Raw genomic sequence first — 27,694 nt, 5'->3', positions numbered from 1 at the left:
GATCTGTCTAGTGATGTTAATGTGGTGTTAAAACTTCTGACAATGATTGTATTCCCATCAATTTTCCGTTTATCTCTGTTAGTAGTTGTTTTATGTACTTAGGTGCTCATGTTGGATGCATATATATTAATGATTGTAATATCCTCATCTTGTATTGCTCCTTTAATCATTATAAAATGCCTTTATTTATCTTTCTTTATGGCCCTTGTTTTAAAGTCTGTTTTGTCTGAAATCAGAACTGCTATACCTGCTTTTTTGGAGTTTCCATTTGCATGGAATATCCTTTTCCGTCCATTCACTCTCAATCTATATGTGTCCTTCTCCCTAAAATGTGTCTCTTGTATGCAGTTTATTGAAGTTTTTTGCTTTATTATCCAGTCTGCCACTCTGTCTTTTGACTGGAGCATTTAGTCCATTATCATTTAGAGTAATTAATGATAAATGAGTGTTTATTGCTATTTGAACTTTTATTTGCAGTTGATTTCATATTTCTTCTTTGTTCCTTTCTTCTTCCTTTTGTGGTATGGTAATTTTCCTTTCTGTTATCTTGGATTGTATTTAGTTTTTGTTACTCACTTGTAAGTTTTTGGCTTGTGGTTACACTTTTTTGTAAGTCTGTTAAGCAATTACTGTAACTGTGTGTACTAAACAGATAGTAATGCAATCTCTAACCCATCCTACCTAGAACGAAAAATTTAAGAAAAAAGAAGAAAGAAAAAATACTCTATATTTTCTTGCTTCCCTCTCCCACTCAATGATTTAGATGTCTTCTTTTACAATTTCATGTTCATTCTATTTGTAATTCATGGTAGTTATCACCTTTCCAGTTATGAGCTCTCATTTCTGTATCATCCTGCTTCTTTTTTATTTAAAGTGTACCTTACAATATTTCTTTTAGCATGGGTTTAGTGTTGCTAAAGTCTTTTAGTTTTTCTTCTCTGTGAAATTCATTACCTCTCCCTCTGTTCTAAAGGATAGCCTTGCTGCAGAAAGTATCCTAGGCTGCATCTGTTTTTTCATTCAGGACTTTGTATATATCTTTCCACTCCCTTCTGGCCTACAGTGTTTCTGTAGAGAAATCAGCTGAGAGCCATCTCTTGTAACTCACTCTTTGTTTTTCTCTTGCTGCCTTTAGGATCATTTCTTTTTACTTCAGTCTGGCCATCTTGAATTTGTTATGTCTTGGTGTGTGTCTCTTTAGGCTTTTCCTGTTTGGGAACCTCTGAGCCTCCTGTACTTGGGTGTCTGATTCTTTCTTTATGTTTGGGAATTTTTCAGTTATGATTTCTTTAAATACCTTCTCCATCCCCTTTGTTCTTTCTTCCCCTTCTGGAACTCTTATGATGCATAGATTGGCATGCTTTATATTATCCCATAGGTTCCATATATTGTTTTCATTGTTTTTTATTTTTTTCTCTCAACTGTTCTGATTGTGTGCTTTCTGTTGTCCTGTCTTCTAGGTCACTTATTCGTTCCTCTGCATTATCTAGCCTGCGTTGTACTGCCTTTAGGTCAGATCTCATTTCAGCCAATGAATTTACCAATTCTACTTGGCTCTTCTTTATAGCTACTATTTTGTTTTTGACATATTTTATGTCTCTAAATACTATCTCTTTTAGTTCCTTCAGTAATTCGATCACTTCTTTTTAGAAATCTTGATCTAATAGGCCATTAATATCTATTTCATTGATCATTCTTTCAGGGGATTTCTCTTTCTCTTTTAATTGGGAATACTTTCTCTGCTTCTTCAACTGCTCATATCTCTCTGGCACTGTGGCTTAAGGAATATCAGTTATCTATTGTGGCCCTTAAAGGGGTTTATTTCTTTATCTATCTAAGGCCTATGCTGGAATAAAACTTAAAAATGAGAGAGAGAAATAGAATTTTAAAAGAATGGAGGAAAAGAAGGTTTGAAAACAGTGTATAATCAATAATAGAAGAGCAAGTTGAAGAAGAATAGGAATCGAGTTGAGATGTCTTTTTAAAACCTTAATGCAAAGAAGAAAAAACTCAAAACACAATATTTAAAACCTGTGAATAATCAATAACAGATCAAATCCAAGAGAATTAAAAATGAAATGAGAATTGTAAACATATAGAACTGTTTAAAAAGTAAAGATTAAAAAGCTAATAGAAAATAAAACGGGTATAAAAAGATTTTAAAAACAAAGATGTGTTCTCCTAGAGACTGAACGCTCTTAATGGTTTTATTGAGAGGTCTTTGTGTCTTCTCCCTGTTTCATGAACTCAGCTTGCTCTGTTGGCCCCCTCATCTGTGCTGCTCACAGTGTCCATTGGCAAGAAGACTGCACCCTTCCAACACTGGGTCAGGTGCTGCTCTCCTTCGCGGTGGGCGGGTGGGTCACTCCCCATTCGGATGCCACAGTCAGTGCTGTGTCAGTTGCTCCATAGGTGGGCTCAGCTTCAAGAATAACAGGTTTATGGAGATATAATTCACATACCGTAAAATGCAGCCTTTGAAAGTGTGCATTAGGGTTTTATGTACATTTCAGGGTTGTGTAGCCATCACCCCCAAAAGGAACCAGTACCCTTTAGTAAGTCAGTCCCTAACCTTCCTTTCCCTTAGCCCTCAACAGCCACCACTCTACTTTCTGCCTCTACAGGTTTGCCTGTTCTAGGCATTTCATATAAGTAGAACCATACAGTATGCTGCCTTTTTTGATTATCGTCTTTCATTTAGTGTGACGTTGTCAAGGCTCATCCATAGTGTAGCATATATCAATACCCAAATTCCTTTTTGTATTCAAATAATATGCCGTAGTTATAAATACACCACATTGCTTATCCATCCATCAGTTGATGATGAATAATTCTGCTGTAAATGCTCATGGACAAGTTTTTGTGTGAACACATATTTTCACTTCTCTTCAGGATATATCAAAAAATGGAATTGCTGGGATGTATTCTGCTTTTAACATTTTGAGGAATTGCTAATATAGCTTTTAAAGTGACTGAAGCATTGTATATGTCCAGAAGTAATGTATGAGGAGTCCAGTTTCTCCAAATCCTCATCTACACTTTTTATTACTGGGTTTATAGATTCATATTTATATATCATATATCATATATATTTGTCATCCTAGTTGGTATGAAGTGGTATGTCATTGTGATTTTGATTTCTGTTTCCCTAATGCCTACTGATGTTGAACATCTTTTTATGTGCTTAGTTCCCATTCGTATGTCTTCTTTGGAGAAACATATATTCAAATTCTTTGCCCATTTTAATTACATTTGTCTTTGTATTGTCATGTTTTAAGTCTTCTTTGTCTATTCTGGATAAAAGTCCCTTATCAGGGAAAATTTTGGAAATATTTTCATCCATCCTGTGGATTGTCTTCTTACTTTCTTGATGAAGTCCTTTGAAGCACAGAAGTTTTTAATTTCACTGAAGTCCAGTTTACTTGATTTTTTTCTTTTGTTGTTTGTGCTTTTGGTGTCATATATTACAAGTATTTGTAATCCAAAGTCCTGAAGATTTCCTCATTGTTCATTTTCTAAATGTTTTATAGTTTCAGGTCTGTGATTTATTTTGAGTTAATTTCCATAAATGGTGTTAAGATAAAAGTTCAGTTTTCTTTCTTTCCAGGTGTATGTACAGGTGTCCCAGCATCATTTTTGTAAAGATTATTTTCCCCATTGGATTGTCATGGCACCTTTGTCAAAAATTAAATGGCTGCATGTAAGACTTTTTTTATGGTCTCTTAGTTCTTTTCTCTCAATCTATTTTTCTGTCCTTTCTGCAAGTACCACACTGTATGGATCACAGTTTTGTTAGTGAGTTTTGAATTTGGAAACTTCAAAACTTTGTTATTTTTCAAGATTGTTCTGACTGTTTTGGGTATCTTGCATTTCCATATTAGTTTTAGGATCAGCTTGTTCATTTCTGCCAAAAAGCCAGAGCTGCATTGAATGTATAGGTCATTTTGAGGACAATGGCCATCCTAACAATAATAAGGCTTCTGATCCATGAACACAGAAGAGCTTTCCATTTATTTTAGGTCATTTTTAACTTCTATCAGTAGTATTTTAGTTTTCAATATACAAGTTTCAGATATTTTTCTCAGTATTCCACATATTTTTTCTTAATATTACTAATTACTTTATTCTTTTTGATGCTATTGTAAATGAAAAGGTTTCCTTCATTTTATTTTTAGATTATTCACTGCTTTTGAATAGAAATGTAATTACTTTTCATATATTCATCTGTGTCTTACAATTTTGGTCAGACTGGGTTATTAATTCTAAGAGGATTTTTTTTCTTTTCTATTTATCCTTTGTGGATTCCTTGTGATTTCAATATATAATATCATGTCATCTGGAATCAAAACAGTTTTATTTCTTTCTTTCTAATCTAGAGGCTTTATTTTCTTTGTCTGATTGATTTGACTAGAACCTCTAGTACAATGTTGATTTTGGGAGGGAATAATTCAGTGCTTCTGCATTATGTATGATCTTTGCTTCAGGTTTTTCATAGATGTTCTCTGTCAAGTTGAGGAAGTTCTCTTCTATTCCTAGTTTTTATCCATTATTCTATTAATATGGTGTATTACATGAATTGACTTTTGTATGTTGTACTGCCTTTGCATACCTGGATACATCCCACTTAATGGTGGTCTATTTTATATGTTACTGTTTTGGATTTGCTTGTATTCTGTTGAGGATTTTTGCATTTATATTCATAAGAGATAGTCTTTAGTTTTCTTGTGATCCCTTTGTCTGATTTTCGTATCAGTGTGATACTAGTCTCATTGAATGAATTGGGAAGTGTGCCCACCTTTTTATTTTCAGACGAATTTGTGAAGCATTTTTTGTTTGTTTTTGTTTTTGTTTTTGTTTTTTCTTTAAGTAGTTGATGGAATTCACCAACAAAGCCATACGGGCCTAGCATTTCTTTGTGTGAAAGTTTTGGATTGCTATTTCAGTTACTACTTACTGTAGGATTATTTGAGTTTTCTATTTCTCCTTGAATTAGCTTCAGTCATTTATGTCCTTCTAGGAATTTATCCATTTCATCTACATTATCTCATGTATTGGCTATATAATTATCCATGGTATTCCCTTACATTCCTTGTTATTTTTGTAAGGGCAGTAGTGACATCCTTCCTTTCATTTCTCATTTTAGTAATTTGAATCTTCTCTCTTTTTTTTTTCAGTACTAGATAAAATTTGTCAATTTTATTGATCTTTTCAAAGAACCAACTATTCCTATTGTTGATTATTCTCTATTGTTCATCTATTGTCTATTCCATTTATTTCTGCCTTTAGTATTTTGATTAGAATGTTTAATTCATTTACATTAATGTAATTTCTTATCAGATTGAAGTTACAACTGCTGTCTACTTTCTATATGTCTTTTTTTCCCATTCCTCTATTACTACACATTTTTGTACAAAGTAAGCATTTTCAAGTGTGTCATTTTAATTTGTTTATTTTATCTTTTTCTTCTCCTCCTCCTCTTCCTCCTCCTCCTTCTCTTCCATTGCCCTGGAGATTATAATTTACATCTTGTTTTAAAGCAATCTAGTTGACATGAATACCAACTTAATTTCAACAGTACACAAAAACTTTGCTTTGGTATCAGTCTTTTCCCTCCCCCTCCTCATGCTGTCACTGTCATACAAATTGCACCTTTATGCATTTATAAGCTCATCTACACAGTTTCATAAGTATTGTTTTATGCAGTTGTCCTTTACATCAAATAGAACAAAACATTTACATGTAATACTCGATTTATACTGTTTTATTTTTTTACTCATGTAGTAGTGCTCTTTATTTTTCAGGTAAGTGTCCTTTCATTTACACCTGCTGGACTATCCTTAGTATTTCTTGTAGGGCAGGCCTGCTAGCAATGAATTCTTTCAGATTTTGTTTTTGTAGGAGTGTCTTAATTTCTCCTTTAATTTTTTTTAAAGAATCATTTTGCTGGCTATAAAATACTTGGTGACAGTCTTTTCCTTTTATCTCTTTGACGATACCATCCACTGCCTTCTGGTCTCCATGGTTTTTGATGAGAAATCAACTGTCTTATGAGGAGCCTTTCTATATGTTGAACCACTTTTCTCTTTCAGCTGTCAAGATACTTTATTCTTGTCTTTTGACACACTGAGTCTGATGTGCCTATTTTAGATGTCTCTACGTTTATAGCACTTGGAGTTTGTTGAACTGCTGGGATGTACAAATTAATGCTGTCATCAAATTTGGGAAGTTTTCAGCCATTATTTCTTTATATATTCTTTCTGCCCCTTTTTTTCTCTCCCTCCTTCTGGCGCTCCCATTATGTGTGTATTGATATTGTTGATGGTGTCCCACCTATCTCTGACACAGTGTTCTATTTTTTTTTATTCCTTTTACTTTCTGTTCCACAGACTGGATAATTTCAGTAGTTTTAATTTAACTGACTTTTTCTCCAACAAGTTCATATCTACAGAGAAACCTCTTATTGAAGTTTTTATTTTAGTCATATTTGTATCTCTAGAATTTCTAGTTGGTTTTTATTATAAATTTTATTTATTGATATTCTCTGTACAATGAGATGTGCACATAATTTAATCCTTTAGGCATGGTTTCTGTTAGTATTTTGAACATGTGTGTAATTGCTTATTTATATCTTTGTCTAGTAAGTCCAGTGTCTGGGCTACCTCAGGGAGTTTCTATTGACTACTTTTTCCCCATCTGTTATGACCAAACTTTTCTGTTTCTTTGTACATCTTCTAATTTTCTGTTGAAAACTGGACATTTAAAATATTACAATGTGGCAGATCTGAAAGCCAGATTTTCCTCATCTCAAGGGTTTATTGTTGCTTCCATTGTCATTGCTGCTGCAGCTATTTATTTAGTTACTTTCCTGAACAAATTCTTTAAAGTCTGTTTTCTTTATCATGCATGACCATGAGATCAGTGTGTGTGAAGAAAGCCTAGTTGTCATCACTGTAATAATAATTGGACAGTGATTTCTTTCAATGCCTGGAGCCAATCGTTTGAGCTGTTGCCAGGTGGCTGTGTGTCCGCATGCTGAGGGATGCCCTCAGCACCAGCATGCAGTCAGCAGCTCTTCCGTAGCCTTTAGTTCTTGCTTATGCAGAACCTCAAGTTCAGCCAGTGTTGAAGGCTTAGGATTTTCTCAGACCTTTCCTTGCCATGTGCCACACATGTATATTGCCTTCTACAATTCTCAGAATTTTTTGGAGCTTTTTAACCCTACCTTCACCCCCAGAACTTCTCATTACTCAATTTTGCCTTCTAAGTTTCCTAGTCAGCACCTAGTTAGCCTCTACTGTTCCCACTGCCTCAGGCAGTTGTAATGTTAGATACTCACTGCTGATTTTTTCCCACACACACTCTGGGGACAGGCTGTTTGCACAGCATGAGTTTGTGACAGGTCACATAGTGACAGCTCTCTGGGGGCGGATTTTTTGTGTAACTTTAAATCACTTCTGCCCCTACCTTGATTGTGAGACTATTGCTTATAAAGGCCACCATTTAGGTGAGGATACAGGGATGGGGTAGATCAAGTTACAATGCCTCAAAACTCACTATCTTTATGGAGATTTAGCTGTTTTTCTTTCTCAAATAAAGACTCCCTGGATTGCTGGAAGTCTTGGTTTAATTTCCAGAGTTCTACAGAGGTTAATTTTGACAAATTTTGCCATTGTCATTGCTTCATAGAGGAGTAAGTTTTCCAAGATATTTCCTCAGATATTCTAGAAGTGTATCCCATTTGCATTTGTGTTTAACTGAGTTACTTGCAAGACTAACTAATTCTACAGCTCCAGCCCCATTCACATAAGAGTCCATCTGCATGGATTCTCCTACAGCAGTGTACAACCTGTTGTCAGATTGTTGTTTTTCTTATTAAAGTGTAGGGGTTTTTAAAAATATGCTCATGAATAGCCTTTTGTCATTTTTACACGTTATAAAACTTCCACTAGTCTGTAGCTATTTTTTCCCCTCACTTATCGTTGCTTTAATGAAGTTCTCACTTTTAAGGATTTTCAGTAAAGCAGTTTGTGGATGCTGATCACACGGGTGAGGCATTTAACTACTGTCTAAACCTCAGTCTTTGCTCTGATTCACTGTCTGGAACATCTGAACACATCTACTGAACCCCGTATACCAATGGATGCTGACAGACCTAATTAAAAAAAATGCTTTTTAAGTAAAGCAAAAAATATTAACTTTGACACTGGAAACGACAAATCTCAAATTCCCTAGCTGATCTTGCTTTCTGTGATCATGAGCTACATCATGTATTTAGAGCCGACAGGCATATTGAACTACTGATTTTATTTCATCGGATTTTAGAATGCAGAACACATTTCAGGCCCACTTATAGCACCATATGTGTATCTTAAAGGATATGTACATATGATGATGTCTTTAATATAAGTACCTTATTTTATTTTAAGTACCTACTGCTGTGCACCTCATTAAGGAAAGCTTGAAATTGCAGTACTGAAATTTTTCATACCACCATCATCCCATAGCATCTCTTTTGCACTTAGATGTTGTGTGGCAGAGTATTATTCTGCTCCCTAGAAATGATCAATGTTGAAGGGGAAAAAAAAAAACCCTCCTCAAATAAATATACTCCAAATCACACTTATCTGAACAATGGCCACCATTTTAGTCCATAGTCCACACAAATCCATCTACTCATACTGACTCAGAGTCCTCAACATAGACAATCCACCCCTGAATTCAGGGTCCTCAACACACATTCTATCCCCTCCCCATTCCTTGTTGGTTCTGACCTACTTTTGTCCAACGCGTCCTGCCAGTCTCTTTGCTACCTGACTGCAGTTTTTAATTTTTACCTTTGAGTTCCAGGCTGCACCTAGTGATTTCCAGAGAAACGCCAGACACTTGGCTCATCAGGAGGGGCAGTGAGGATTTCAGAAAGCTGTTAACCTAACTCACTTTCAGATCAGTGAGTGGCTGTTGTGAGCATTCCTTCTAGATCTCTGCCATGCAGGCTGCATCCACCCCAGCAAAATAACGTAGCTCATCCAACCACCTCAGCGTCCATTCATCTGGGTTTCTTCTTTCAGTGACACTCAGATGCTGCTGATGGGCATTATATATATATATATATATATATTTTTTTTTTTAATTGAAGTATAGTCAGTTACAATGTGTCAAATTCTGATGTACAGCACAATGTTCCAGTCTTTCATATTCACATATATATGTATGAATTCCTTTTCATATTTTTTTACTAAAGTTTATTATAAGATATTAAATATTGTTCCCTGTGCTATACAGAAGAAATTTAGTTTTTTTAGCTATTTTTATATATAGTAGTTAATATTTGCAAATCTCAGTCTCTGATGGGAATTTTTAAAGCCATATCTGGAATCCTTGTTGCGGAAGAGTCTGAGAAATATATTTTCGACCTCATAGCCTTTTGGTTAGGAAGTTGGAATAAAGGCTGACCTGGCTCACCTAACTTGTCTGCCTTTGTGAGTAAAGAGGTCTGGAGTTTCAAGTCCCAATGAAATGTCCCAGCCCTTCAGTAGCAAACTCTTAAAGCAACCAAAATGCTCCCATCTACCAGAGCATGACTTGTCCTTAGACACTGCTGGACATAACCACCGACGCTGTCTAAGGCATCGTCTTCATCTGGTGCACACTTTCTTTAGATGTGTAATATCCTGATTAACAGGACAAGCTAGTTTGGATTCCCAAGGCCAGAGGCAGCCTTCTGCCTGACTTTGGTGTATATATGTTCATTGACGTGTCCTCTCTCAGATCAGCTAGAGCTGCCTGGTGTGTGGTTTCCCAGAGAATGTGGGTGCAGTGCTCCCCACCAGAGTCCTACCAGTTGTTTTATTGCAGGAAGAGAGAGAGAGCAAAAGAGACAGAACAGGAAGTTCTTGTCCAGCCTCAAACACAGTCACCCCCGCCGAGGGCTCTTGCTCTGGGACACACAGCAGTGCAGGTCAGCAGCAATGTGGCCCCGGTGTACTCCAAAACATGGTGTGGTTTTACTGGGTTATCTGTGTCTTTCATGGGCCCTGCAAAGTTCTCTGCTTTGTGAAATGGGGAACTAAGGAACTCCCACCCATGGCTGTAACTCCCAGGGTTTGCACCCTTACGGGTTTTGAGGATTTGCTGGCAACTCATTCTTTTTCACTGGGTCATTTCTCAGTTACACCTGCAGTCCTGTGACTTCCTTATCAGAACTGCTCCTTACGTTCGGGATTTAGTGAAAGATGCCATTTTAGCCTGTAAGTTCATGTTCAGGGAGGAGGAGGAAGAAGCACAGATCAGAAATGCTGTTTTGCTTTTTTTATTATTGTTTTCATAAGCCGTCTCCTGTTGTCGAATGGACACTGAGCAAATGAATGACTGTTACACTCCCATTTGAAGGATGAGAAAAACGACACTCAGGGAGAGGAGGCAAACTTCCTGAGGTTCCAAAGACCAAAAGGGATGAGCACAGAATAAGATCCCCGCAAATTTCTTGGCTGTCATTCGCCTTTAGGTCAATGACAGAGTGCCGTGTGTAGTAGTAAAGTTGTAGCGTGCTTTTAAAAGGGTGCAGATGTTCTTGTTTTGTTTATAAAATCACAGTGTTTTGTCTGAGACTCTGAAAAAGAGAAATGGGTTAGAAAATGTTGGTTTCTCATCCTTGGTCCTTCCTCCCCTTCACAGATATGGACCCTTCCATCTGTAGCAGGAATAAGACAGCCCCAGCCTTCCCATCTCATGAGATCAGTACTCATTCATTTCATTCCTGCCCACCAGTAGGTGATAAAGCACAGCGAGATTTTCATGTCCTGCTTCACTGATTCTTGTGAAATTAGGTGTTTGAAGATAGAAACTCATGAAAAGAGGCTGCCTTTTTTTATATAAAGTGCAGTAATTTTCCTAGCAGAGAAGGAAATTGAGGATTTTCTTCATTGAAAATCAATAGAGATTTCAAGAGCATCTGTATTTCTGATGCATAGATTAAAATGACAAAATCTAGAGGGATTACCGAAACACAAGGAAGATACCAAAAGTGTCTTTAAAGAGCTTTTCTAAGACTGGGCTTGTAAAGAGACTGTTAGTTGACAGAGACCCTCTTCTCACCCATAGTCCCTCTCCTTAGGTTGGAAAGGGCCTGCGCTTCCCATGTGTGCATTCCTGGTGCTTCAAGTGAGTTGTAGGTTAGGGCGGTGCACATGGTGCTCCCTTCAGTTTGTCCATCCTAAGTAACCCCTGGCAGTCAGAGGGTGAGTGTGTTGCAACGACGTGAACCATTCACCATGCTCTCCGTGGTGTGTGCTCATCTCAGCTCATCCAGGCTCAGGTGATGGCAGAGCAGAGAGTGGTGGCAAGAGGTCAGCCATGAGTAGGAGGGAGCAACTGGAGTGAGCTGGGGCCCAAGTGGCTAGGAGTTCCAGGTTGAATTCCCAGGACTTCCCACAGCTCATTCATTCAGCTAATACTTCTCCAGCACCTGTCATGTGCTGGTGCTTCCATTGTGAACAGAACCAAATCCCTGTCCTCATGAAGATGACGTTCTAGTGGACATAAGAAATGATAAACGCAGAAGCAGATCCACGTCAGGACACATGAGTGCCGTCTACTTTGGAGTGCACAAGGTGAGATCCTTTGGGAAGGAATGTATGATACAGGAAAATGTGGGGGAGAGGATGGCCGTATCCCAGGTCTTATTTGGGTCCCTGAGATGCACCTCGTGGTGTGTGGGTCCTTGGTTTGCACAGGAACGAATCCAAGAGAGAGCCACAATTCAGTAAATGTAGATTTATTCAGAGAGATATATACTCCACAGACAGAGTGGGCTGTTTCAGAAGGCAACAGAAAGGCCATGAGGCGTGAGGGTTGGGTGCTCCAGTTTAAAGGAAAAGTAGATACACACTCCACAGACAGAGTGTGGGCTGTCTCCCTCAGCAGAGAGAGCAGCCACGAGGTGTGGTTGTTAGTTTTTATGCCCTCAGTATCTTCATATGCTAATAAGTGGGAGGAATATTCCAACCGCTTTGGGGAAGGTGTTGCGATTACCAGAAATTGGGCCACCACTCACCCTTTGACCTTTCATGGTCAGCCTTGAACCTGTCCTGGCACCTGTGGGAGTGCCATATAGCATCCTGCTGTATTTCAGTGAGTGTGTATTGAAGCTCAAGATCTACTGGGAGTTGACTTTTCCACCGTCTCGGTGCTAATGGCTGTGCCATTCTTTTAATGGCAGTGCCCTTCCCCCTTCCCTCCTGTCTCATGAAGGAGCTCTGGACTGATTGCACAATTGCAGAGCAGGGGATAGAGTGGAAAGAACTTCATAAGTGGAAGGTGGAAGGCAGTGTTGGTAGTAGAATTCTCAAGTCAATTATAAAGTAAGGGTCTTCTATTTGCTGGGATTACCTGGTGTCACATTAGGGAGCTGTGAGCCTTGGGGACTTCAGTGAGTGGGTGGCTCACTGTGTATACTGTGTTGCTTCTTAGGCGGCCCGAGGACAGTTGGCTTATAGGTGACCCATTCACTCAAGCAGGGGTCTTTTTGGGGATTTTCTGCACTTGAGGATAACATGGGTCACATGGGGGGCAGGACCAGCCAGTCACAGCTTGGTCCACAGTCACCTAGTGCCCTCGCGGCTTTCATCCCATGGATGCGTCACCTCCCCCTCGATGGGGACAAGGTCACAAGTGGTGGGGCAGCTTCTCAGTGGCGAAGGCATTGCTCTCCAGACCCAACACTCAACAGCATGGACCCCTGGTGTTGGCCACAGTCTTGGCTAGATGAGGCTGTTGAGTAGCTGAGCTCATGAGACGTGGGTGCCATGCTTCCACTCTCACCAAGAGCTCTACTTTTGAAGGTTCTGGCCAGACAGCCATAAATACTCCCTAGCCCATAAACAAAGAACAGTCCCTTTCACTCGGGGAAGGGCACACAGAAGGAGAACGGATCATCCCGAGAGCAGGAGAGGCCAAATCAGTCCTGCCATCAGGGGTCTGACAGACGAGCCAGCTCAGTTCCTCTTACTAGTTGTTTACTTGGAGGATCTGGGGTATTTTGGTGACCTGCAAGTGTCAGGAAATAGTACACGAGGGTTTTGTAGATTTTCTGGTCCGGTGTTAACTCACCCCATTGTAGCTGTTGTGCAAGGAAACAAAACTTGGTGGACAACAGGCCATGGCCTCTGCTCCCTGGTGGAGCCAGGAGATTACAATGTTAAGAATGACTGCGGGGGCATCATTTCTATGTTGAGAGGCCAGATGGCCTTACATATCTCTCATGCTGGATGTCTAAGTTGCAAAGGAAAACTGGATTTCATCCAGCTCTCCAGCCAAGGAGGAGACCACAAGTGGCCTCCCCCACCAACTGTGAGCTCTTTGCCTCCACTGACAGCAGCATGTATAGCAAAAAGCTGGGCTGCCACCTGCGTTTCCGTGTAAACATCCGAGTAGCCACAGCAATGGCCTCGTGAGCGATGGTGTGCCCAAGGAAGCGCTGTGTGGGACAGAGGGAGGAGTGCTGGGGTCAGACACCGGGAGGGCAGGCAGGCAGTGAGGACATCTGTGCAGTGCAGGTGCCATGGAACTGAGCCAAAGGGAGGCTGGTTTTGAAGCAGGGAGCCTGGGCAGTGCCGTGTTGTTCGTAAGAAGATCCTGGGCTCTGGATCCAAGAAGTCATTGGCTTGATTCCTGACCTCAACCCTAATCTTGGGCAAATGTTTGAAGCTTTCTGTGCCTCTGTTTCTTGGTGTCCCAAATGGGGACAATAGTAGCAATTACCTCTGAGAGTCAGGAGCGCCTTTATAGATGTCATTTCATTACGCTCACAGCAGCCCACGAGCACTGTGCTAGGTCCCCCGTTTTACACGTGGCAGACGAGTAATTTTTAATCAGTAATCATGCAACTAAGAATGGTCATAATCAGCATTTGAATTTGATCCCTGTGTCCAGATAATTTCTATTCTCACTCAGTATTACTGGAATACTAGTAAAGTCAGAACAAACACTGCTGGGAAGTGGGTGCTTGAAACATGTTTGACGTCTTTGCCATTGGGGAGTGTTGAGTTCACATTCCTCATAGCCCTTCCGAGGCTCCCTGCATCTCCGGCTGCCCCTGGTGGGGTCTACAGGGCTCTGGGCAGCTTCTCCTTGTTCTCTAACCCCAAGGCTCTCTGCTCTCTGCAGGTTGATTCTCAACCCTGACTGCTGGGTAGAGCTAACGTCTAAAAACAAAAAAAGGTGGGGAGGGTATGGCTTAGTGGTAGAGCACGTGCTTAGCATGCAAGAGGTCCTGGGTTCAATTCCCAGTACCTCCATTAAAATAAATAAAGCTCAATACTCCCCACAAAAATAAAAGAAGTATTTAAAAAATAATAAACAGTACAAAGGCCCCACTCCAGGCTGTGGTGCACTATTTTTTAAAGGCTCCCAAATGCATCCCATATGCAGGAGGGTGAGAGCTATCCCTATACACCTCTTGTGAGCTTGTCCACTCACACCAATTAGCCTCTTGAAACAGGAAAACTACTTGGCTCAGCCTAGAACTTTCTCCCGATTTCTAGACTTTTATTTGCCTACTGCACATCTCTCCTGGAGCCCACAGGCACCCAGCCAGAACTGAATCAGTTGTCTCCTCTCATGACTTGCCCCTCTTCCTGCCCTTCTTTTTTTTTTTAATATTTTTTATTCATTTATAATCATTTTACAAGGTTGTGTCAAATTCCAGTGTTCAGCACAATTTTTTAGTCATTCATGGACATATACACACTCATTGTCACATTTATTTCTCTGTGATTTATCATAACATTTTGTGTATATTTCCCTGTGCTATACAGTGTAATCTTGTTTATCTATTCTACAATTTTGAAATCCCAGTCTATCCCTTCCCACCCTCTACCACCCTGGTAACCACAAGTTTGTATTCACTGTCCATGAGTCTATTTCTGTCCTGTATTTATGCTTTGTTTTTGTTTGTTTTTGTTTTTTAGATTCCACATATGAGCGATCTCGTATGGTATTTTTCTTTCTCTTTCTGCCTTACTTCACTTAGAATGACATTCTCCAGGAGCATCCATGTTGCTGCAAATGGCATTATGTTGTTAGTTTTTATGGCTGAGCAGTATTCCATTGTATAAATATACCACGTCTTCTTTATCCAGTCACCTGTTGATGGACATTTAGGCTGTTTCCATGTTTTGGCTATTGTAAACAGTGCTGCTATGAACATTGGGGTGCAGGTGTCATCCTGAAGTAGATTTCCTTCTGGGTACAAGCCCAGGAGTGGGATTCCTGGGTCATATGGTAAGTCTATTCCTAGTCTTTTGAGGAATCTCCACACTGTTTTCCATAGTGGCTGCACCAAACTGCATTCCCACCAGCAGTGTAGGAGGGTTCCCCTTTCTCCACAGTCTCTCCAGCATTTGTCATTTTTGGATTTTTGAATGACGGCCATTCTGACTGGTGTGAGGTGATACCTCATTGTAGTTTTGATTTGCATTTCTCTGATAATTAGTGATATTGAGCATTTTTTCATGTGCTTTTTGATCATTTGTATGTCTTCCTTGGAGAGTTGCTTGTTTAGGTCTTCTGCTCATTTTTGGATTGGGTTGTTTATTTTTTTCTTATTGAGTCGTATGAGCTGCTTATATATTTTGGAGATCAAGCCTTTGTCGGTTTCACTTGCAAAAATTTTCTCCCATTCCGTAGGTTTTCTTCTTGTTTTATTTCTGGTTTCCTTTGCTCTGCAGAAGCTTGTAAGTTTCATTAGGTCCCATTTGTTTTTTCTTGCTTTTATTTCTTCTAGGAGAAAATTTTTGAAATGTATGTCAGATAATGTTTTGCCTATGTTTTCCTCTAGGAGGTTCCTGCCTTTCTTATTTCAGGGAATGGCATTATAAATTAGACACTGCCAAAGCCAGAAAGCTGGTCGGCATCTTTGTCCCCTTCCTGCCCTTCCATCACACCTGTGGCCAATCCGTCCACCTGCTGAAATGTTTTCTTCTCTCTCCTCCTGGCAGGGCCTCAGCAGGCCTTCACATGAACCTGCCAATAGTCCTCCCTGCCTCTATCTTGTCTCTTTCTAGATCACTTTGCATGTCTCCTCTACCTTGGAGGCACACAGAGCCCTTTGTGATGTGCCCCTGTGATCTCTCCACCTGGTTGCCTCACCTGCCTCCCACACCCTGTGCTCGCTTCTAGACTATTTGCAGTTCCTGGAAGGGACCTGGCTCTCTTTGGCCTCCCTCCTTTGCATGTGCAGCTCCCCAGGGAGAAATGGCCTTAACATTATAAGTTCACCTGATCAATTCTAGGGCATCTCAGAGCTCACCACAGTGGTTCTCTCCTCTGGGAGAGCCTTGGCTACAGTTCCGGCTCCCTGCCCCGAGCACCCTCTGCTGACTGTTATCCAAGCCCTCTTAACACGCCTCCTCAGCCATCATTTCACAATGAGTCCTGTGCACCTAGGAGCTCCCGGAAGCAGGGACTGTGTCTTTTTCCTCTTTATTCTCAGAGCATTGTAGAGACTCAGGTACAATGGTGGAGGACACAGTGGTTATTCTGCAATTTCTCTAGAGTTGGGGCCTAGGGGTAACAGTCTGGTGGGAAGAAGGGCTTAGGGGATTCACCCTGAAGCCACATTTTCAATTAACATTTCATGTTGTTTTTGTCTACTATTTAAAATTACGAGTCTTAAAACAGAATGATGATTTCTAAAAATTACCGATGATTGAGGAAAATGGCAGTTTTCCATATTTAAGAATATTATTTTAAGTTTGTGTGACTGGGGTGGTGGAAAATAGAAATGCAGGGGCTACTAAAGTATTCTCATCCCCTTCTCCACCCTCAGATCCTTTGGACAGAAGAGACAGAGTGATGTGAGGAGAAGGCTTGGAGGGTGCACCGTGCATTGCTTTTAAATTGTGACAGTTACTTGTGCTTTTTTTTAATTTTTTTAATGGAGGTAATGGGACTTGAACCCAGGACCTTGTGCATGCTTAGCACGTGCTTTACCACTGAGATATACCCACCCTTCCCCCCGATATTTGTGTTTTTAGTGGGCATAATATGCTGGAAGCAGGTACTTTAGCATCAGATAGTCACCTGCCTCTGACCATCACGTTAATACCTTTCCCTTGAGCTAGAGAGCTTGTCTGTTTCCAAAAGTTCAATAAATTATCTTCATTTTCTTTTTTCTTAAAAAAAAGGTATTAACTCATTTTTCTCTTTAGTATCGCCTATAAATAAAATGTGATTTTATTAACCATTTACCAAAGTGTTAAGTGTAATAAATATTAAGTACAGATTTCTGAAGCATCAGTCATCACTGAAGATCCACATTCTGCTGTTCTCTCTCTCTGTTAGTCACCTTACTTCTGGAGTTCTGGAATCGGCGCCAGGCAGTGCTTGAGTACAAATGGGACACGGTTGAGCAGGAAGAACAAGTCTGGCCAGAATAGGAGGCACGTTGTCCCCACGTGGAGATAGATGAGATTACCCAGGAAAAGCGGGTGCTGTTTAGATGCACTTTAGTGTGTTTACTTCTGGACTTGTCAGCCTTGGCTGCATGTTGGAATCACCAGGGGACCTTAAAAAATGTTGGTGCCTGGATTCCATCACTGCAAACTCTGATGGTACTCAGTGGCCTGGGGTGCATTCTGGCATAGGGAAGTTTTTAAAGCTCCTCTGGTTATTCTAATGTGCAGCCAAGTTGAAGGAGCACTGCCTGGAATGGTGGACACAGAAGAGAAGTGAGGTCCTTCCTTCATAATAACAGAAAAAAGGGGAAAAGAAAAAGACTGGTATAAGTGTATATGAAAAGAGGCATTGATCTGTATCCTTCCATAACACCAATAAAAAAATGCAAAATATAAATTAGCTGCAATGACACAGATGTAGAAGGAAAGACAAATTGGTTTTTATAGTTGACTCCCATTTTTTCACATGCACCTTCATTATTGCGGCCTCCTTTTCATCGTAGACTAGGTGCCCCTTTGTCTTGAACTAAGTCCCGGTCACTGCTCCCCCTTCCTATTGGGATGTGCACAAAGAAGCATGACTCTCATCCTAAAGTCAGAGAAAGGGTAGAAGAAGCAGGGAAACATTTGTTGAGGTGCCATCAGTATTTGAGCAGTGTTTGAGCTAGGCATTTTACATAATTGGAAATGTAAATTTATTGCTGCCACTCCTGCTGCAAAATTAAAAAAAATAAAACTATATATCTTTGTATCAACATTCCAGAGCTATGAAAAGATGATTTTTGAGTCATCTGTATTATTGCTTCTTTCCATCAGCTGAGATAATTTAGAGCTGATGGTGCTTGCGGTCAGCAGCAACAGGACAGTAGGTTGTGAGCATGAATAACTCTTGGGAAAAAAATGCTTTTACTAGGATCATCTGAAAATGTCTCCAAATATTGATTTAATAAATTGAATCACAGTTCTACAGAATGTTGGCACTGAAAAGATATGGAGGGAGTAGGTCAAACTCTTTTTATAAATGAACAAAAATGAGGTTCAGCTACCAATAGAAAGTGACATTGGCCTTTTACAATGTAATAAGCTTCTAATAATCCCCATTATGAATAGTTCCCATTGTTTACAACTGAAGATGTGGGTAAAAGCGTATGTTGGTGAAAGACTGTACATTCAGAGATGAAAGCTGAAACTAAGACAAAATTAGATGTTCATAATGCTTTTGAGTCCTGAAAAACAAAAACTTATCATATTGGCAGCATACAAAAAATACTGAAGAAAAATTTTTTGGTCATTTAAACTGCCAAGTTTAAATTTAAAATTGCCAACTAATAAGTTTAAATTTTCATTGAAACATGCTTGTTGAAAAATTGAAGATGAAGACTCATTTAACTTTATCATTCTTCCTTATTTAAAAAATTGCCTTATTTTTTTTAGTTTTTTATTTGAAGTATTTTACTTTACTTGCGAAAGCATGCTCCATTGTTTAGAGAGGCCAGCGTCGTGGTAGTGAGATCTTGCGAATGAAGTTGCCTAAATTCATATTTGAACACAGCAGCTTACTTCCTAAGTGATCTTGGACAACTTAACTTCTCTGTGCCATTGTTTCCTATAAAATAAGAATAAGAGAGTTGCTTCTTCATGACAGTGGTAAAGACGGGTCGAAGTAATGTACAGAATCTACTTGGAAGGCCTCCTGGCAGAGAGGAAGGGCCATGTACTTAGTTACAGCTATTATTATACTATATCTGGTTTTATAATCCAGGTAAATCTTGAGTCTTACTGATTTCATCTCTTAAAAAATTCTAAATATAAACTCTAAAATGGAAATTCTTAAACTTCATAGTTGTAGCTAATTAACACATAAAGTTCAACCAAGAAACACACAGTAGAGACCAGTTAGCTGCAGACAGCTGTGATATTTTCTGTCCTGCACAGACTCTAAGCTGTAACTACCGTCACTTCTGAAATCAAAGGCAAGCTAAGGAATAGAGCTTTAAAGCCTGGCCTGGTCAGGTGTTCAGACCATGGCAGGGAAACAGTTTACTGTTCACATGTGAATTTTCAAAAAATAGTATTAAAACGAACACTGTACATATTTTGTTGTGCGTTTGACATCGTTAACAGAAAAGAAAAAGAAAAAAAACAGAAAAAAACCCATGCATTTACAAACAATGAGGCTATGTCTGAAAATTATTATTTTTTTATATTATGTTTAGGATTTAGTGACCAGTTAGGAAAAATATCATTTCATTGGTGTAATCCCTTGATTGACTAAACTTGTTTTTTTAATTAGGAAGAAGAGCGTGTTCCCTTTACCACCTGGGGAAAGTGTATACATATAACCCTTTGTGCAAGTGCTCTATTTCTGGGTAAGAACCTGCCACAGACTCTTAAAATCTAATGTGAAATGCTGAGAAAACTGAAAGTCAAGCTGGGAACTATGTAGTCTCATAGAGAAAACTTTTTCCAGAGAACATCTGAGCCAATGCAGGGTGCCACTCTGGAGGTTCCACAGTCTCTTCTGCTCACAGTGCTTCACCCAATTCTTTTCACCTCATTTGTTCAAATCAGATCAGTGGTTTAGGATTCTCCAGGGTCTGATTAAGAGACCAGTTGGAGGCATTAAGATTTCTAAAATTTTCCAAGTGTAACAGCCAAGGTAAAATATCCAAAAATAGCCTAACAAAAGGATAGTAGGAACTATCAAAAAATAAAAGTAAAAACTACTGAAAGGTATAAAAGGTGCTTTAATCACATGATTCTAGATTAAAAGATCATATCTCCAAAGTATCAGAAATTATAAAATTCTTTTGGGTTTATTGTGAATAAAATAATATTAGTAATATAATAATTAATAAGATAATGAGAGTTTTACTTGTTCAAGAATAGCCAGATTAGAAAATAGGGCAGGAAGTCCAGATATGGGCTCTGATATCAATAATAATTTAATATAAGAGATGGAAGGCATTACAAATCAGGGAGATAAATAAAGGTTATTCAGTGAATAGAACACTTGTTAGCTACTTGGGGGGAAAAGAAAAGATTGAAATCATACAGTGAACCATATATTGTGATAAATTCCAGAAACACTTAAAAAGTAACACAATTAGAAAAAAAAACTAGAAATAAATATGGATGAGTATACAGCCTCTAGATGAACAGTAAGTTTCAGAGGAAAGTATACAAAGATTTCCATGCATCAGAAGCATCCTAATTTTAAACAAAACACCAGAGGATGTTATTTACAAATCCGACCAGGGGCTAATTCCTTCAATACATAGAGAGTTCAGATCACTTCAAAGGTAACATCAAAAAATCTCAGGAGCGCAGAAGGCCGAAAAGATGAACACACATTCACAAAGGAAAAAATAGATGTCACACTTCAATGGTAATTCACTCAGTGCACATCAAAATGAAATAGTTTTCCACCTCTCAAGTGACACAGCTCTGTTTATGAGGATGAAATGCCAGTGATCACCAATACCATGCCTAGTTACTGGATAATTTTTGTGAAGTATGGTTGATTTACAATGCTGTGTTAAATTCTGGTGTACTCCTCAAGCCTTCTTAGAAAGCAGTCTAGCAGTTGATATCAAGAGTCAAAAATACTCATATGTTTTAATCCACTAATTCAGCTTTGAAAAACTTTTAATCAGGAATTATTTCAAAATGGCAGGGAAAAGTCAGTATGGATGCAAGTCACAGACATACTTTTATATGTATGTGTATAAATATATATATAAAATCTCAGCCAAAATATTCTTCCAACCCTTCACAAAGTAGAATAGTATGCAGTCATGAAAAAGTGTGTCCATGAAAATATTTTATGACATGTCAAAGTGTTATGATAGATTTGAGGATAAAATTAATATATAAAATGATTTGTAATATACAAACAATGCACCGTTCTGAAGGAATTATGTCTAAAGGTCGAAGCAATTATTCTTATTTTATTTTTTATTCATTTTCAGAGTTGGGGTCTTTTGATTGCAGGTGACAAAATCAATCTCCAATGTGTTTAAATAACAACCAAAAAATGGGGATGCATGGGATTTATTGGTTCCTGTAAATGAAAACCTCCAGTCTGAGGTCTGGCTTCAGTCAAGGAGAGATACTCTAGCCCAGATGATGTCAAGGGCTGCTTTTGTCCTGTCTTCATTCTGTGTCCAAAGATGTCTCAGCATGATGCTTCTAGGCACGCAGCATCCCAGATCATCCATCCAAACCAAGACAGGTCCCTTTTGGCCCCTTTCTCTCTTGATAGAGGAAGCTTATGATTCACATGGGCACCAGCACATATCTCCTCACATAATAGTGGCTCTTCCTGGGTTATTTGCCAATTCTCCAATCATGTGCGAGGCCAATACAATGAGGGGTATTATTTGTCTTAAACCAACTGAGATCTACTTCTGGTGCTTCAGAAAGAGTGGGTCAATCGAGGTTAAATCACAGGACTAAAAACGAAAGGGAGGTTACTTATCCTAAAGCAAGTTCTGGGTCCTCTTCTAAGACTGGGGACAGATACAGGACAGAAGTTCTGTCCATTACTGAGTGCTTTCAAATTTTCTTTAATGAGCAAATGTTAAATTTATGATCAGAAAAGATGATAAATAAGAAACTTAAGGAAGGAGAATGGAAAGCTTTCCTGTTTCTTAAGAAATATTGAACCCATTAAGTGCTTGGAAGAAAAATGGAAATGTTTCAAGTTTGTAAAAGTTCTGAAATGAATTAGAATTGATTTTACAGACCATGTAGGAGACAGTGCTATACAGTTAGTGTGTCTTTGGGCTCTTTGAGTATTTCAGTACTTTCACATAAAAGTTGCTTCATTTGGGGCAAATTGCATCATTTCCATGTGGCTCTATTTCCTCATCTGTAAAAGAGATATAATATTACTTTCCCCACAGGGTAATTGTGAGGATTTTGAAAAATAGATGTGTGCTGAGGCAATAGTAAGCATTTAAGGATTCTTAACTTTTATGTTTACTTAATACATAATTAAAAAATTATTATGCAGACTTTTAAAAAATGCATACTATTTAAATGGCCTATATGTGCTGTACAAGAGAGGAAGGCTTAATATACCTTCTATAATACATTTTTCTCAGCCTTAACTAATTTTCACATTTAATCACACACACACCAAAAAGTTATTCCTTTCACAAGCATGAAGACTTAACTGTGAAGGAAAGGATGATGAAAGAGAGTAGAGGAGAAAATAAAATGCTTTCTCTACAAACTGATGGCTTAAAAACTAAGAAAAACGCCTTTTTAAGACTTTGGTCCATCAACTGGTGACTGGATAAAGAAGATGTGGTATATTTATACAATGGAATACTACTCAGCCATAAAAACCGACAACATAATGCCATTTGCAGCAACATGGATGATCCTAGAGAATGTCATTCTAAGTGAAGTAAGCCAGAAAGAGAAAGAAAAATACCATATGAGATCACTCATATGTGGAATCTAAAAAACAAAAACAAACAAAAACAAAGCATAAATACAGGACAGAAATAGACTCATGGACAGAGAATACAGACATGTGGTTACGGGGGGGGTAGAGGGTGGGAAGGGATAGACTGGGATTTCAAAATTGTAGAATAGATAAACAAGATAACATTGTATAGCACAGGGAAATATACACAAAATGTTATGATAAATCACAGAGAAAAAAATGTGACAATGAGTGTGTATATGTCCATGAATGACTGAAAAATTGTGCTGAAAACTGGAATTTGACACAACACTGTAAAATGATTATGAATCAATAAAAAATGTAAAAAAAATAATAATAATAATTAAAAAAAGACTTTGGTCACCATATTCATAGCTAATACTTAGGTAGAGTTTTTCACATGCCTGCGGTTAATGTTCCAATTGTTTTCACAATTAGTAACTAATTGACTCATCACAATGGTCCTATAAATTGCTATTATTATCCTCCCATTATATGGGTGAGGAGATTGAAGCCCCTAGAGGTTAAGAAATTTCCACAAGGCCCCACAGCTAGCATCGGAGCTGGGATCCAGATGCAGGAGTGTGGCTCCAGGGGGGGCTTGTAAACACTCCCTCTGCTCTCCCCTGCAGGTGCAAGCCAGCCACCCGCTGTTACTGTAAATAACATGATGTGGTTCACTTAGTCCTGAAATTCACATTCTTTGTAGCTTTCTCTCTGGGGCAGTCATCAGGAGCAGCCAGGGACACTGAGTACATGCTTCTGGACTATGACCAAGAAGGTAGATGGAAGGAAAACAGTTTAAAAATGGGATCTTTAATGTGCATTCTTCAATGGGCAGGAAAAAACCTGCCAAGTGAGGAACTGAAACCCTATCAGCCACGTGCAAATTATGCTTCAGACACCCCCGCTGCCCTTGGGTCCACACAGTCAGAACTACAGGGGATCAGGGACATGAAACTTATGTAAATGCAGGGAGTAGGAATACCTGCCATTTTAAGATCTCAAGGAGTATGAAAAGCATGTGAAGCTTTCATCAGCAGAGACCTGCTGTCACTTCCACTGTTTCCCTCAGGGCATGTCCACAGCTTCACTGGTCCTATTCAGAATGAAGACGACAGCTAGCACCTGCTGACCCCTGAATCAGTGATAGGTTCTCCCTTGAAAGGAAGCATATCCCCTTCATGGGTTACAACTAGTTCATAACCTAAGTAATTCTACAGATGTAGAAGGGATACTTTCATTGGTTCTGCTATCACAGACTTCCCTCCAAAATATCATGCCACCAGTTACCCCATTTTCACCCATTAAAATATACTTAACAGGCTTCCTTCTTTAGTGCAGTTTTAGGTTTACAGAAAAATTCACAGAAAGTGGAGTTCCCATATATTCCCTATGCCCTGCACACAGCTGCTCCTGCTGTCAGCATGTTACATTACTGGAAGCACTCATTCTTTTTGACATCTTTCATTCCTCCTCCCCTAAAATTTAACATGCCTGATATTCACGTCTCATGGCATTTACGTGCGATTTATATCACTTCTCACGTTTATGTGAGGTTTACAACACATGCATGTTTTCTGTTTAAGCTGGGTTGGGGGCAAGTTTTCTGTGTAAAAATACGATCATTAGTGAGTCTTATGCTGCTGGGTTTTTGGGTTGTCAGGTCCTGTTGACCATTGCTTCAGTTATTGGGATCATTGTCTAAGGACTTTCAGTGTTCATTGTATTTTCTGCAAAACTTCCCAAGAACCTGAATGGAACAGACCCAATCCAAAAGTACCTGACTGTGCAGGTGGGCCACGCCCATCACTGCTTCCCTCATCAGTTTTATCATCATGGTGACCCTGAACGCCATATATGAGAAAGTGGCAATCATGATGACTGACTCTGGTAAGGTCCTCCTGCAGCTGAGATAATTTCTACACTAGTTTTAGAACCAGGTCAAAACAGAGACTATCTTTTAAGCACTTCAATTGCAGTACATTACAGTCTTTAGTTAACTTCAAGTGTAAACGTATTTTCTCTAGCCTATGTGAGAAGTGAATTAGCTCCATTTTTGCATTAGTAAAAGGGACAAAGGAAGCTTTAGAATGTCCAAACTCTGTGTAAATATGTCAGTGCTTAATAATAATTTCAATTACATTAGATAATATACCCTATTGTTGAAAGTAAATAGTCTCTGTATTGCAAATAAGTGGAAGAGGGTCGTGGTTCCAGTGGCAGATTTGCTTGCGCGTTACGGAGAGGACAAGTAATCACACTGTTATATGTCTTCCCCCCATGCTGTTCCCGTTAGTGTAGCTCTATTCTCATCAGCTGCGACTTCTATAATAAATGTTTCTTCTCTCTGGCTTGTATCCCACCCAGCGGCTTAGCGGCCTAAGTTAAGTGCTTCCCACACGTTGCATGTGGCTGGGTGGTTCTCCCAGTGGTCTGCTCAGTTGTCATCTTCTGAAAATACTAAGACCAATTCAAATTCTGAACTAGAAGGATGACCCGTTTTATGTTCCCCAAATGCTTCTAGCAAGTTGCCCCGTGTTTTGTTTGTCTTCTTCAATAGTCCTACCTTACTGCCGTTCAGGGAGACAAGAGAATATTATTTAGCAGGATGTTTAGAAGTAGCTTTCTTTCAAATTACACCTGACAAAGGAAATTTCTTGCCCATTAGATACTTATGTGCTTATAAATTTTAAGGTACGGGTGACTTTTTTTTTGCCTTGTGGGATATTTCGTTCTTAGTGGGAGAAACTCTTACAACAGTGTGTACAGTTGGAATTAACATAGTGGATATGTTAAGAAATTCAAAAGAGCTGATATGAAAACAGTGTGAATTGTGTGTGTACATATATATATATATATATATATATATATATATATATACATACATATTTAGCGTGTTAACTCATGTGTCCGTGGCTTTGATTAGGGTCTCAAAGCCGTTCACAATTTTGCAGACTTAACTTTTCTTTATTCTAGCTGCAGAGCTCCCAAGGACAAGACTGACTATGAGAACAACCCAGCCATGAAGGTGTTCTTGTTCCACTTTGTCAACTACTACTCCTCGTGTTTCTACAACACATTCTTTAAGGGCAGATTTGTGACTTATCTGTGAGATCTGGTGTATTGGCTGTAAAAATACAGAAATGAAGAGGTGTGAATACAGCTTTGTGTTCTGACAGTCTAACCTGTTTCAGGTTTTCTCTTAGTTGCCCAATGAAGAGTGTCTTTACTCTCTGTTCCTTAGATATTTTAGGCATAAAATAATGACTTTATTTCATGTTAGAGCTATCCAAAATTTAAATGAGATTTTCTTTCTAATATTCCAGTGTGACTCAAGTGGCTGTCTCCTTGAACTGATGACACAGCTGACAATAATCATGGGAGGACAGTCCATCTGGAATAACATACAAGAGGTGTTACTTCCGTGAGTACTCAGTCATGTGATCTTGGGGTGAGAACGGCCCACCCACCCACGTCATTTTCCTGCGTGGCCATCTCTAGAACAGGGGAGACTCTCTGCTTATTAAAGCTCTCCAGATAAGATGATCCAGCCAACATTATAAATGTACCTGCTGTTTAATAATTATGTTTAAATACCTTCCTTTTTATGTTTAACATAAATCCTCAAGTGCTATAGTCTCTGCTTATTAGCACAGCACTGGGGACTGACTGATCAGAGCCCTTTTTGGGGCCATGAACTAAGTTTTCCTACAACTTCCTGCAAATTTCTCCTCCTTTTATATATGCATTTAAAAATCCATAACAGGAATTTGTTGAGTGCCTAGTATGTGCTAGTCACTGTATTAAATGTTGTACATATATGTATGTGTGCATGTGTGTGTGTGTACAATTTAATCACCCAAACAATCCTTATTCTTATCTTCCTTTTGCAAATGAAGATCCTGTGGCTTAAAGAGGGTAACTGATTTGCCCAAGCTCTCATTGCCAATAAGAGACCACTGTGGGACTCAGATGTAAGACCCTATCTCTCTGAATCCAGGTTCTTCTAAGAACAGAGACTCTCTTAGGGTCCTAAGGCACAGGGTTACATAATGTTTTAAGAGACACTGTCTAAAATAATAACAACAGAGGTTTTGACTTACTGTTCTCTTCCTAAAAATGAGAAAAGCAGATGTTAGCAAAGGTCACACTGTCCTTTTGATTTTCACATAAGCCCAATCCCACATCAAAGTGGACAGTCCAGTGTTATCTGCAATTTCTGAACATTTCAAGGAGCTTACTGTATTCGCTTTCTGTTGCTGTTGTAACTAGTATCCCCAAACATCATGGTAGTAGGAAGAAAAAAGAAAAAGTCTCCACTAAACAACACAAATTTAACCTTGTAGGGTTCTTGAACGCAGAAGCCTGATGAAGTCAAAGTGTTGACACGGCTGTTTCTGAAGGCCTCAGGGGAAACTGTATCTTTGACTTTTCTGTCTTCCAGAGGCCACCTGCGTCTCTTGGCCTGTGACCTCTTTTCTCTGTCTCAAGGTCAGCATGGTTGTGTGCCTCTGACTCTGAACCTGTGGTCAGATCTCCTCTCCTCTCTCCCCTCTTCTGCCTCCTTCTTCCTCCTTTAACGACCCTGGTGATTACACTGAGCCCAAATCTATAATCCAGCTGGTCTCTCTTAGAGTCGACTGGTTAGCAACCTTAACCACATCTGCAACCATAGGCCCCTTTGCCAGGGAATCTGACCTCTTCCTATGTTCTGTGGATGAGGACATTGACATATTGGCGGGGAACATTTTTCTGCCTACCACACTAACCTTTTTAAGAT

At 39.2% G+C, this 27,694-nt stretch overlaps 1 long non-coding RNA gene across 1 annotated transcript in view; it reads left to right on the top strand.

Moving 5' to 3' along the window:
• The window catches only part of LOC140693183 (uncharacterized), a 30,248-nt gene extending 3,910 nt beyond the window's left edge, over positions 1-26,338 (top strand). The window contains exon 3 of the long non-coding RNA XR_012068896.1: positions 26,241-26,338. This is a non-coding gene — a long non-coding RNA (uncharacterized lncRNA). The remainder of the gene's footprint in view (positions 1-26,240) is intronic.
• Positions 26,339-27,694: the final 1,356 nt, after the last annotated feature.

The sequence above is a fragment of the Vicugna pacos genome, unplaced genomic scaffold (assembly GCF_048564905.1).
Source record: "Vicugna pacos unplaced genomic scaffold, VicPac4 scaffold_19, whole genome shotgun sequence".
NCBI lineage: Eukaryota > Metazoa > Chordata > Mammalia > Artiodactyla > Camelidae > Vicugna > Vicugna pacos.
Note: the sequence above shows the minus strand (reverse complement) of the source record. Positions and strands in the feature narration are given on the sequence as shown.